Genomic DNA, 14,486 nt, shown 5'->3' with positions numbered 1-14,486 from the left:
TTTCCTCATCTATAAAATGATCAGGTTATACTAGTGGCTTTTGAGGTCCCTTTCAGCACCATCTTGAAGTCTCAATGAGCCTGTGACTAAATCCCCAAATGGTTCAGGAATCCCTTGGTCAGCTCTTGAAAACATTTACAAGTAGCCTTCTTTACCAAAAACGCCGAGATCACCAACAGCCATAGATAATATTGGGGTATGAGGATTTTTTTTTCTTTTAGGAGGTGAGGGGAAACACCAGGTACTTTCTTTTTTCTTTCCTTCCTTTTCACAAATAGTCTTCTGAAAGCAGAGCCTTAATCTCACTGTTAATCTAGCTTTGTGTGAAAAATCATCCTTTTCAACGATGATCAACACTGAAGTGGTTCAGTTCTCATTTCTTTATCTCATCAAGGTGTGACCTTCAGATTCTAAAAGCTCAGCATCTTGAGCCCTGTTTGAAAAAAAAAATAAGAAGGGGAGGTGAAAGTGTTTCCTGGTATCCAGGCACAACTGGGGATAAAATAGCTATGCTTTTCCTCCAGGAGAAGGAACACAATCCTTAATTGGCCCAGGATGTTGATAGATGCTTAAAAGCTGATTCATGTCTGCACTGATGTGCTCTGTCATTACCTTTGAGTCTAGAATATAATTGTGTGTATTTGTAAAGGTAGATAGAGGGTTGAACCTGGACCAGAGGACCTGGCTGTATATTTCACCTACTAGCTTTAAGACTGAGAATATTAACAGCCTACGTTTCTTATTTGTAAAATGGAGAGTATTATTTACCCGACCTACCTTACAGGACTAATATGAGGAAAATCCTTGGAAACCCTTTCAAGTGTTACATAAATGTCAGCATTTTATTATGTTTGAGAGGCAGTATAATGTCATGGATGAAGGAATGGTTTCAGATCCCTCCAGAGTCTGTGGACCGCAGTTTAGGAATCTCTTGCTCTCTACCCACCAATTTACTGAATGTACCCTCTCAAGTGTTACTGATGACCTTCTACTCATCAGTTTCAGAGGCCCCATCTCTTATGTTTATGACCTTGGTATTCTCTTTGACTTTTTTATCTACCTAACTTCCAGTCAGTCACCAAGTCCTGTCAAGTCCGTGCCTCTGGTGCCTTTCCCATTCATCCCTTCCTCCCTATTCTCACTGTTACTGCCTTTATACAGCTCACCATTATTACCTTGAATACAGTGGCTTTCTAAGACACCTTCCTACCTCCTCTGTTTACTCTCTCCATTTCATTCATCCTACTATTTCCAGACTAATTTTCCACAAATTTATCTGTCATCTATCAATCATCTATCTTCTATTCTCTCTCTCTCTCTCGCTCCCTCGCTCCCTCCCTCCCCCTTCTCACGCACACACACAGCCTTGGTTCAAGTCATACCTCTGACATGACCAAGGGCAAAACCATTTACCTCTCACTGCTCTATTCAGCTCTCTAAGATTACAAATTACAGAAAAGTTTGCAGCACCTATCAGGCAGCTAGAAGTCATGGTACGTGAACTTGTAGAGATTTCCTCACTCACCAATGGAATCATAGATGTAGTCCCCATACATAGATATAGTCATATAACTGTTTGAAAAATCCCAATGGGCTGTCCATTCACTTTGGAATGAAATACTTAAAATGGTGGCACCTAAGTTCATGTTCTTATCATTTCATGTATGGCCTATTAAAATAATCTCATGCTAATCTTCCTTCCATCCAATCTTTTCCTTCTACAATTCATTCTATACACGGAAGTTAAAGCAACAAAGACATAAATTGGGCGATGCAAGTAAATATATGACTAGATTAGGACAAATCACCAATTGCCCTGGAATTTAGCTTTTTGAAGATTTCATAACTAAGTAAAAGCACAGTCATCCAAACACACAGACACTCATTTGTTCATACACTCCTCCATTTGTATGCACATTATGTATAGTACTTATTAAATTGGTGAGCTCACCCAGAGATGGCAAACACTGTCTTGTAGTTCTACATTTGATTTCCATCAATCAACCAATAAATAAGCATTTAGCTAAGTGTCTACTATGTGTCAGCCACTATGGTAGGTGTTGGGGCTGAAAATACAAAGATAGTGTCAAGGTGGAGAACTTGTAAATAAATGGGCAAGATTGCCCCATGAAGTAGAAAAATCACTATAGGTCTTTTCCAGAAGTAGGGATTCAGTATACCTCCGTCTTGTGTGGATCTATACAGACTTCTTCATTTGTACCTGAGAAACTCCACCCCTTCCTCAGTGCATCTCTCCTGTTTGACAAATAGCAGATACTCTTATCTATGCTAGAGGATGACTTTGATCAGTTTGTGGTGTTGGGAGGGATAGTTGGAATAGATGAGGGTGCTGTGGAGATGGGCCACCAAGCTGTGACCCAAAAGGTCTTGATATACTGAATTCTTGAAACCTGTAAGACTGAAGGGGCTTGACGTTAACAAAATGGTGTGATTTGGCATTCATGAAAGCAATATTGGGTTTGAAAGAAAATTTTCCATTTGTTTCCCATTATATTGTGGTGCCTGGTCTCTTCTTCTCCCCATTCCCTGCCATTATCTTTGAGGGCTTCAATTTTTATATTGACAACCCGCTAAAAATCTTACTGGCCTCAACTCCAGTGGCCTCTTTTTCTATTTAAGCCACACAATGGCATAGTCACCCATCAGATTTCACTATCTATTGGATTAGGTCCTGGGCAAGATGCAAAGTTTAAATAAGACAAAAATCTATGTCCTCAAGAAGCTTACAGTCTAGTTAGGAAATAAGACAAAACCACAGAAGACCAAAATATTCAACCTAGCCATAGTAAGCACATTGGAGAGGTATAAAGCAGTTCTCTGTGAGAACTGATAGGAAGCATGATTCTTAATTGATTAGTCAGTAAACATTCTTAAATAATAAGTTCCATATTTCTTGGATTTTAATAGAAAAATTCAAACAGGGACTCAGAGAAGATTCTGTGGAGAGAGTGACATTTGATTGGGTTTTCAAGGATGGATGAGATCTCAACAAGCAATGATCAGAAAGAAAACTATTCCAGGAGCAGCTTGAACAAAGGCAAACAGAGATGAACGTGGAGCATATTTGAATATAGAGAGTTGTTCAGTTGTATATTTGAATATAGAGACACTTAGCTAGACGTAGAAGACAGTAATATGAGAAAAGGCTGGAAAGGTAGGTTAAGGTGTGGAAGGCCTTGAATGATAAACAAAAGAGTGAATTTTACTTGGCAGATGATAGCGAACCACTGAAAATTTTTCAACATAAGAGTTATGGCCAGGTCTATGCATAGGAAAAATAGTTTTGGAAATGATGGAAGGATTGGAAAAGGTAAAGAGTTGAGACTATTTCAATCATCCAGATGGGTAATAATGAGCTCTTGAATTACCATGATGGTTAGTGGGGAAGGAGATGAGAAAGAGGCAAAGGATAATGTTAGAGATAGGAATTGATAAGTGGCCAGAGGGAATTGTAAGGAAAGAGTCAGTCAACTCTCAGTTTATGAACATGGGACATGGGGTGAATGGTGGTACTATAGACAAATATGGAAGTCAGTATTATCTGGGAAAGATAATGGACTCTGCTTTGGATATTTTTAGTTAGAAGAATCAGTGGGGGCATCCTGGCAGAGATGTACTGTAAGCAATTGAAGGTGTAGGTCTGGAAATCAGAAGAGGCCAGCCTTATAGTTTTGAGAGTTACCTGCACACAAATGTTAGTTAAAACCAGAGGAAAGAATGAGATTAACAAGGGGGAGAGAATAGAGAAGACAGTCAAGGACATGTTCTTGGGACGTACTTACTTTCAGGTGTGGTGAAAAGAATGAGGACACAGGAGATGAGACAAAGGAATGATGGGAGAGGTAGGAGGAGAACCAAGAGAGTAGAGTTGCTTTAAAGCCAGCCAACAGGAGAGTATCCAATACAAAGGAGTAGTCAAGAGTGTCCAAAACTGCAGATTAGAGCATGAGTTCTTAAAAAAAAAGACATTAGATTTTCTGATTAGCAGATGGCTTTTCATGGAATAACTAATATGTCTTTTGGTACTGCTAATTTCTCAGAGAGCTATACCTTTTGTCGATGCATCTCTGTGATCTCTGAGACTCCTTTCTGGGGGCCATAGCACAAGTATCATCTCTTCTTGCTTACGAAGTCGGAAAATACCATCATACTCCATGTGTGCTGGTAATTAGGTCAAGCACGAGGGCAGAGGTGGGACAATCCTCTCAGGAAGAACGGTAGGATCTGAATTTTGGTTCAAGCCAGCGTAAACCAAAAGGTTCATCTAGGCCAGAGGCAGGGTTTCTTAGGGTCAGAATCTAAAGGCATATCCTGGAAGCAGGATATTCATTTCAGGAGCTGAAATTCAGGCCAAGAGGTTAGAACTGGATAAGGAAGCAAGATAAGAGAAGTGTGGGGAAGCAGACACAGAATTTCTTTCCAAAGCTTTGGCCTCTGAGGACAGCTGCATGTGGCTCCACCCCCACTCCTGCAGTATGGGTCACGGGCCAGATCTACCACAACTCCTCTTGACTCAGACGTGCCAGTAAGAGCACTGGCTTGGGTATTTTAATATGAAATGTCACAATAGGGATTGCATAAGTCTGGTGCAATCAACCTCCTCTTCCTTGACATTTCTATCTCCCCTCTTGGTGTGAGGGCCCACTCTCAGTGTGTAAGGGGTCACCTTTCAATATTATCTTGAACTGAGTACGTTTCCGTACCTTTGGTTGTTCTGTGTTTTTCTCAGGACAGTTATTGCATGGCCCAAATTTTGTAGGACAGTCCTTTTGTCCCTGCAAGTCACCTGTTGTCAGGGACACAGCCCTGAATGCAAGAGGTCAAATGTCTGGTTGCTTGTTTGAGATCGTGGTCCTTCCCATTGCTAAATTAGTAGAGGGCAATCCTCAGCCCTTTATCTATTTCCTGGAAATCAGATTTTTTTTTTACAGATAGCACCTGTAAAACAACAAACATGAAAACCACATTCATGGAGTTCTTCTAGTTTTGTTTATATAAAAATAATTAAATTGGATTTTTATTGATTCTTATGATTAATTGCTTGTTCCATTAATGTCATAAGCTCCTTTGGTGAAAAGATGGGGGTGAAGAGAAGGGGGATAAATATTTATATAGAGACTGCTATGTGCCAGGCACTATGCTAAAACACTTTACAAATATCTTATTTGATCCTCAGGGCAACCTTTCGAAGTAGGTGCTATTGTTATCCCCAATTGAGGAAACTTAAGGCATAGGTTAAGTGATATCACCAGCATCACACAGTTAGTAAGTGTCTGAAGCAGGATTTCAACTAGGGGCTTCCTGATTGCAGGAAAAGCCACCATTCATTGTTGATGAATTAATGTACCATTAGTATGCGTTGCCTGTTATTATTATTATAACCCTTATGTCCCAGCTTCCTTCCTAATACAAAGGGGGAGAGGTTTTGCTTCTCTGGATTTGCCTAAGAATTTCAAGATCAGGAACCCTACCCAGGGAGGAATTGCCAAGCCCCACATACCCTTTACAAACCTCACAAAACTCAAAACGTAGATTCGTTTTACAAGTCAGCCGACAAGATCCATACAGAGTAACAATTACCGCTAGCAAGCAACCGTCACCTCGGCCCCATGCACCAGGGCAGTGTCAAGGAATGCGTTGGGTGTTGATGTTGCTCAGTTATGTCCGATTCTCCAAGACTCCATTTGCGGTTTTCTTGGCAAAGTTACTAGAGCGGTTTGCCATTTCCTTCTCCGGCTCATTTGATGAAACTGAGGCAAATGAGGTTAAGTGACTTACCCAGGGTCACACAGCTAGTAAGTGTCTGAGGCTGGATTTGAACTCGGGTGTTCTTGACTCCAGGCCAGGGGCTCCATCCACTATGCCATCTAGCTGCCCTGGGTTCTAGGAGGGAGTGATTGAGGTCTGCTCTTTCATAATAGTATTCCCCTTTGCCACCCTCTGCGGTTTTACTTTGTTCTGTTTTCCTCAGTTCTCAGTGGATGATGGTCTTCATTATAAGCCATCTTTCCTCCCAGTCCTCCGTTGCTCTGCAGTTCCTCCTGCCATGCTCCTCAGCCTCCAGTAGAGGGTGCGTGTTCCCTTTCCTAGGGGACCAGCTCTGTAGCAACAAACCCACGTGGGACGAACGCTCTGGGGACAAACGTGTGCAGAGTTCAAAAACAAGAACTCCGGACCCACACACCTATTTTTTTCCCCTTTGTTAATCTTTTGTATAACAGTTCCCACACCTCCAAGTTTCACCCTTTCCTTAATTCCATATAAGCTCATGATGAATTATTATGATTTGTGTCTTATTTCCCCTAGCACCTGGAGAATGTGACTTTTATTTGCACTGCAAAGTCTAGAAGCTCAGGAAGAACAGTCTACTCTCTTCCTGGTGGTCTTTCCATCTCTTCCACTTGCCTCTGGGCAGCTCCAAAGAGTTATTCAAATTGCCTGAGTCTATTTCCTGAACTAGCAAGAAAGTACAGGAAGGAGCTACTCATTATTCTTGATACTCTCAATGCCCCACGGAGAGAAAGATTTATAATCTCTGCTGCATAATTATTGATACAGTCATGATTAAACTACTTCTTACTACTTAGTAGCCAGATAAATCTTAAAATGTCACTTTCATTGTGTGATCCATTGTCCTAAAACCTCTAGCCTAACAAATGAAGTTGCAACTTCTTAACAGATGGTGAGCTACTGGAGACTGCAGATTGTATGTGATACGTCTCTGCATTTTCCACAGAGTCTTGCTCATCTGAAGTTTCCCGTAAAGATGTGTTGGTAGATAGGTTGATTGGAGACTTATTCAGCAGCATTTTGAAGTGTCTCTAAAGAGACTGTGTAAAGGCAGAAGATCAGAGTTGGTGCAGACAAAGGGTCTCTGAGGGATGGGCTAAGATGCAAGGAGGTGAAAGAGTAAGGGGTAGATCTGAAGGTGTTAAGGAGTTGCACAGTATAATGGTGAGAGTGCTGGCCTCAGAGTCAGGAAGACATGGGTTTAAGCCTAGCCTCTGACATGCACTAGCTGTGTGAATCTGGTCAAGTCACTTGACTTCTGAAACTGTAAATTATAGGAGAGGAGCTTGTCTGCCTTGGTAGAGAGAGTTCTTTAGTCAGAGCTCCCTAAATCAATGAAATGACAGGTACAATCCCAAAAAGCGAGCTAAATAGAGCACAGTACAATGATAGAGTGCTGGATTTGGATGGAATCAGGGGACCTGAGCTTAAATTCTGTCACTGCTCCTTAGTACCCGTGTGACTTTGGCCAAGTCACTTTGAGCACACAAAGGCCAGCTGGTTATAATAACAGTAGAATTCCCCTTTCTATCATTCTTTAAGGCTTGCAGAGCACTTTTCCACAACAGCCCTGTGAGATAACACAGCGTGAATTTATTATCTCCTTTCTACAGATGAGAAAGCTGATCATCAGAGAGAGGAAGCAACTTGACAGCAAGGTTGGAGGCTGGATTTGTTCTGACTCCATGTCTGAGTAGCCTTTACCTGGAGCAATGCCTTGTGTGACCGCCACAGCCTGCCTCGTGATTCATATGTCTCAAGGCTAAGTGATGAACCCTGTGTGTAATTGGAGCCATTCATCACTTGTATAATACAACCAACGATGCCGTCCCCGTCTTTGGAAAGTTCCTAAGTAGAAAAAACACTTTAGTGAATTATAGTCATATCCTGAGATGTGCCCATCTGGGTTACAAGGATTCCCCTTTAGAAGGAGCTTCATGTGATACCTCTGCCTTGGCTTACAGGGTGTTTCTTTGGATGTGTAAGGACTAATTTGGATTTTGTGTGGCTCTGGAGGAGCCCAGTGCCATAACAATTGCTCAAGCATGGCATCTTCTTTGTAGTTATATGATTGGCCACATGACTTGGGTTTCTTCTCATAACAAAACAAAACAAAAATGCTTTATCATTGTTTGAGGATTGATGAATCCCAGCTGTGATGATCACTGCCCCCTTCCCCCCACCCCCCCCCCCCCCCCCCGCCCAGCCTTCCCTATGACCATCCAGGGGAAGGCAGCAAATCAGGAGAAGCTTAAGCATTAAACCTGGAGAAGTTTATTCTGGGATCTTGACAGCAGCCCTGGGAGCAGGGTTTTAACCACTTCCTCCACTTCAGTATTTTTGTCAAGAAAACCCTAAATGGAAAGAGTTGAAACGACAGAACAACAACAACCCTTCCGTTTAGTGCACAGGGTCAACGTGGAGTCTGATTCTGGATCCCAATAGGGAGAACTTCTCAAAGGTTTTTGGATTTTTGTGGAGCGCTTCAAGATCCATGCTCCCAGTGGGTGACGAGAGTCCAATTGGGACATCTCAGGAAAGAGAAAAACAAAGGCAAAGTTGGATGGAGGCTGAAACCAACTCATTCTGAGTGGAATGGAAAGAGGAGTATGTTCATGGGCCCTAGTCTCACATTTATTTGTGTCCATTTAAATAGTTTTTGGTCATTTTATTGTTTGTTTTTTTAGCAAAAACGAGCTCAAATTTAGGCGCTTCGGAATGCAGGAAGAATTTCCATTGAAATTAATAGTAATTACCTGTTTGACTTATGAAAATTCACCATAGGAGGGTTTTTTCCCCTGGAACAATGCCCTGATAGGATGGGAGAAAGACTGAAAAATACTTTACTCTTACATGTTAATTAAGAGTTTTCTTTGAACTAGGTCATAACCTCTTAGCAGGCATATTAAAAACTCAACAGTTGTTTTCCTTTTTGAAACTTTTTCAGGAAGTCAAACTGGGCTTTGCATGTCCTTCCCTCCCCACCCCTTACAAACTCACCCCCTAAGATAGTGGTTTTAAGAACCATCTTCTTTCAAGTCGTTCTGGGATAGCTTCTGCCCTGGTCAAACTTTCCACCCTGAGATAGCAGCCATCTCTCAAGATTTCTGAATGTGTCATCCTTAGGTTGCCTACTACAGGCCTCCTGTCCAAATAACAGTCACATGGTTTTAAGGCCACAAATTATAAATTCAGAAAAGACAGCTATATATATGCTGGCCAATCAGGACTCCTCAAATCTTCAAGGCCAGATCAGAGAAAGCAAGAATTTGCTAAGTAACAAAAGAAGAGAGGCTTTTTTTCCCCTGTATAAACAAGGGCAACATAGTCTCAAAAATACACTGTTGAGAAGTCCTCTCCAGATTTTATTGTTTGCTTTAACACACATGTAAGAGACTTGAAGATTCCTTCCTAGAAGCAGTTTCTTGTGGCAACCTCCATCATCTTGGGACCCAGATGGCTATACTATGTCCTTCAATAAACAACTCATCTAATGGGTGGATAGGTTAATAGAATGAATGAAAAGCTGTTATTATGTGTTTAACATGTGCTAAATGCTGTGCTGTGCATCGAGGATGCAAATGCAAAAGTGAGATAACCCTTGCTCTCCAGGAGCTCACATCTGATTGGGAAGGCCACCTCAGCTGCAGGACTGTTGAAAAGACCAAAGGAGCTTTAGGGCTGAGCTGTAGTGTAGACGGTAAGTCCTGGTGTCACAGTGGTCCAGAGCAGTGGCATCAAACTCAAGTAGAAATGGATCCCTACTCCTGCATACTAATTTAGAAAAACACAAATGAACATTATCTATATTATATTATATTATGTCATATCATATCATATCATATTATACTATATTATATTATATTATATTATATCATATTATATCATATTATATTGTGTTTTTATTTATTTTGTTAAATATTTGCCAATTATCTTTTAATCTAGTTCTGGTTGCATGTGGGAGTGTTGTGCTGCGTGTAGACTGCCCAAGTGTGCCATGGTTCACACCTCTTGTCCTCAGGGTGCAGTGTCAGGGCAGATGGTAAGGCATAGTGGTCTGCTGTCTTCCAGGAAGGATTGGAGATGGTGACTGGCTGTTCATCATCAAGAAGCAATGTTCACCCCAAAATTAGGAAGATGGAGGGGCCCAGGCCTGTGACTATTGGGTAAGGGGAAATGGGTCCAAGGTTCACAGTAAAGCAAGTACTCTAGGCACCCTCCCCAAGGATAAGGATAGGAGTTGGCATCCAATGGGAAGAGGAAAGGGAAAAGTGGCAATGACAAGAAGGTTGGATGTTGGAGAGGGAGACTTGGGGATAGGCAATGTGGGGGAAGGGTAAAGGCTCCCATGACTTAATCTTCTCTGAGGCTTCTTGTTCCTGGTGGGATCTGGGCAGGGGGAAAGGGATAGGACCCTTGCCTCTTGGTCTGCTCCATGCTTTCCAATGCGCCGAGGAGTACAGACAGGGGTGAGAAGAAGGCTCTTCTTTCATTTCTTAGTGGCTTGATGGTAACACTTTACCACATAACTACCTATTTTGAAAGTGATTGCTGCTAAATATTGGAAAATAGCAGAAGAGACTAATGAGCTTTCAGCTTCTAAAATTATCCCCTCAAATACAAGATAACAAAGCAATAAGAGGTAGGCAACTCTGCCTAAGTAGGTACTTATTAAATGCTTGTCACAGATTTGAAATATGGTGGTTTCCTTTCCGGACTAGGTAGGAGACAAATTATAGTAAAATGCCCATTTTTTAGTAGTAGACTTGATTTGAACACTAGGAAAACACAAACCTAAGAGATCTAGGGGAGAGTATGGTGATTTGTTTTCTTCCCAACAAAATTAAAGTTTTTAAATGTTAAATTTGTTGATCCCAATAACTTAGGTTGTGAATCTCACATAACTTAGGTGCTAGGTAGTATAGAAACAACTTAAAATGTACCTGGTAATGAGAGGGTAAATTTTCTTCTCACAGAGGGTGTGGATTTTAAGTCTCCTAGCCATAGAATCCAGTCTGCTTTCTCATCTACAGGAGTGATTCTTTGTTACAGAAATGAACATACTAAGCATGATTGTATGACGTGACTGTCTTATGCTCTAATATGTATATTTGCTTGTAGGTGACATGTACAGATTATTCGTATTAGACCTATAACCTAAGTTATTTTCCCTCTTTTACCCTATAACTTAATAATTTCTAACAAAAATGAATAATCAAATAAGTGGTAAAAATGTACATTTACGTAAATCTTTAGCATTTAACAATAGAGTTAAATGAATGAACAAACAAAAAACAAGCAAAATAAATATTTTTGTTTTGTATCTGGATGGTTGTGGTGTGTCTTATTTTCTTGCCTCCCTCGCTCCCTCCCTCCCTCCCTTCCTTCTAATTACGCAGTTTTGTTTCTGTTGATTTTGTTTTGAAACACTTCACCTAATTCTTTCCATATTTACTTTGATGCTTCATATTTGTATTTTTAAATTTTTATTTAATTTTTAATTTATAGAATAACACAAGAATTTCCATAGCATACTATAAAATAAAAAATGTGATTGCATGTGGAACTACAAATCTAATATATACAACTTACTATACCTTTTAAATATGTAACGGTTATCATGTAAATTTCCTTTTCTTTTCTCCCCCTCAACTAGAGATGGCTACCATTAGACACAAGCATGTGTATATATATATATGTGTGTGTGTGTATGTGTGTGTATGTAAAGCCATTCTATACACACTTATATTTAGTAGTTCTTTCTATGAATGCAGATAGCATCTTCCTTCATATGTCCTTTGTAGTTAATTTGGGTATTTATAATAGTCAAAATGACTTAGTTGCTTAAAATTGTTCTTAAAACAATATTGCTGGGGCAACTAGGTGGCACAGTGGATAGAGCACCAGCCGTGGAATCAGGAGGACCTGAGTTCAAATCGGGCCTCAGACACATAACACTCACTAGCTGTGCGACTCTGAGCAAGTCACTTAACCCCAATTACCTCACTAAAACAAAACAAAACAAACAAACAAACAAACAAAAACAATATTGCTGTTACTATATACAACATTCTCTTGGTTTGTGCTCATTTTGCTTTTCTTTATTTCATGCAAATCTATCCTTATTTTTCTAAGATCGTCGAGGTCATCATTTTTTATAGCACAGCAGTATTCCATCGCAATCATATACCACAACTTGTTCAGCCATTCTCTAACTGATGGGCATCCCCACAATTTCCAGTTCTTTGCCACCACAAAGAGAGCTGCTATAAATATTTTAGAACATATAGGCTTTTTTCCTTTTTCCCTAATCATCTTTGGAAATAGACCTACTAGTGGTATTGCTAGGTCAAATTTGTTTTTATAGCATTATAATATCACATACATCAATATAATATACTATGGTTTATCCAGATATTCTCATGTTGTTAGGTATACAGCTTATTTCCAGGCTTTTAACTAGTAGAAATAAAGCAACTACAGATTTTTTTGTTCAAATAGGTCTGATTTTCCTTTTTTATTGTGTCATTAGGATACAGTCTCAGCAATTCAATTGCTAGGTCAAAACATATGATCAGTTTTATGTGTCCTTTTGTATATTGCCATGTTCTCAAATTGTTTGCTCCAGCCTATGGTCCCACCAATAATGTGTCAGAGTGTTTATTTTCCCCATAATCCTCCCTCCAATATTGAATTTTATCATTAATTTTACTACATTTGCCATTCTAGTGGGTTCAAGATGGTATATTTAGTTTGTTTTGTCTCTGAAATGAGGAAATTTGACCATCTTATGTGACCATTTATAGTTTTTGTAAGTTTTCCATTCATGTCCTTTGACCGTTGTTATATTAAGAAGTATTGTTAGTCTTATAGATATTTCTCAATTCTTTACAAATTCTGGACATCAGATTTTTATCTGATCTATTTATTTCAACTCTTTTGCCCAATATGTATCTTTGTTTTAATTTTAGAAATATTATTTTTGTTGTACAAAATCCTTTTATCTTTACTTAATCAAACCTATTGATTTTATCTCTATTTTTTCTTAGATTTCTTATTTTTAATATTTGACCAAAATTTCATAATAAAAATTTATAATAATAGCTAGTATTTACATAGCACTTTAAGATTTACAAGGTACTTAATGTATATTATCTCATTTGATTCTCATGACAACCCTGTGGGGTAGGTGTTATTATCCTCACTTTACAAAATGAGGAAACTGAGGCAGAGTTTAAATGACTTGCCCGGGATCACATAGCTAGTAAAGTGTCTGAGGCTGGATTTAAACTCTAGTCTTGTCTACAAATCCAACACTCTATCCATGATGTCACTTGGCCTGCATTTTGGAAAGCTTAAGGAAAGTAGCACTGGGGTTACCTGGATGGCTTTTTCTGCAGAGCCCCAAGCATCTTGTGGTATACATACAAAATGTTACATACGGTTCATAAGTATCATAGATAAAAATGCTGCTTCTCTTCAGAGTTAATAGTATATGTTATTCCTTTGTCTTTCAGTATTTTGAAAAACATATTTAAATCCATTTAGAGTTAACTGTGGTATATGGTACAAGGTATGACCCTGAATCCATTTTTGGCTATTTAGCTGTCTCATTTTCCAGGAGTTTTTATTAAAGAGATTCTATTGTCTGATGTTTTGTAAATAACAACCTAAGTTCTTCAAATGTAGAAGGACACCTGTATGAAAGCTTCAGGATCCTAGTCTTTTATCATGGCTGAAGAGTGGAAGTCCTGAAATTCTTGTTTTTCAAAGGCTCCCTTGAGCTTCTCTCTGGTATAGTCTCTTGGGCTGTCTCCTTAGTTACCACAAAGAAAGGGTCTTTCCCTTTTGTGAGCTCCACACATCTCTTCTGGAACATGACATAGACAGAGCTAATCTTGGAAATCACTGTAGGTGAACTAGACATATGTCTAGTTCACCAATTTTGACTTAATTGTCAGGTCAAATCAATCTTGAAACTGGTTAGACTGATTTTTCCCCCCACTACAGATTAACTGTTTGGCCTCATGGAATTACAATCCAAGCTTGGTATTTTCCTTTCTTCTCTTTATTATAAACTAGGATGAAAAGACTTCCACAACTTTCTCCTGGGAAGTACAAAATCCACATATGTCTTAGTTTCAAAGATGCCTGTGTGTCTCTATGAATGATTCAGTCAGGGATATTGAGACTGTCCATAAGCCTAACAACCTTTATCCATACCTAACGAGTCCCCTTTTATAATTAGAGTCTTAGCCCAACTGAGACACAGGCTGGCTTTAGCCTGTCCTTTGTTAAGGTTAGGTATAGGGTCTAGGTACAAGGTTTGTAGCTCTCATGTTGAGACCACCACCTTGCTATTCATTTCCTATAATTTCAATCAGGAGAATGCCTTGTCATTCGTCTTGTATGCAGAATGGGTGGCCCATGGAGGTACTTTGTTTTCTACAAACACTCAAGTAATGTTTGTGACCTTTGCCATTTAGGCGAAAAGTCTCAGGACTATGTTTACCATGAGCATAGGTAGCAAGTCTGTTAGCATGGGGTGACACAAAGCCTTCTGGGAGATGTAGTGTTATGACTTTCCTCTTAAGGACAGAGAATTTCTCACCCTCCCACGATTGTGGAAAATCAAGTCCTCCATGAGTTGTCCTTGCCTAAATATGCATCAAATC

The sequence above is a fragment of the Vombatus ursinus genome, unplaced genomic scaffold (genome assembly GCF_900497805.2).
Source record: "Vombatus ursinus unplaced genomic scaffold, bare-nosed wombat genome assembly UNPS02014799.1, whole genome shotgun sequence".
Classification (NCBI taxonomy): Eukaryota; Metazoa; Chordata; class Mammalia; order Diprotodontia; family Vombatidae; genus Vombatus; species Vombatus ursinus.
The sequence above is the reverse complement of the archived record's forward strand: the minus strand, read 5'-3'. Positions refer to the sequence as shown.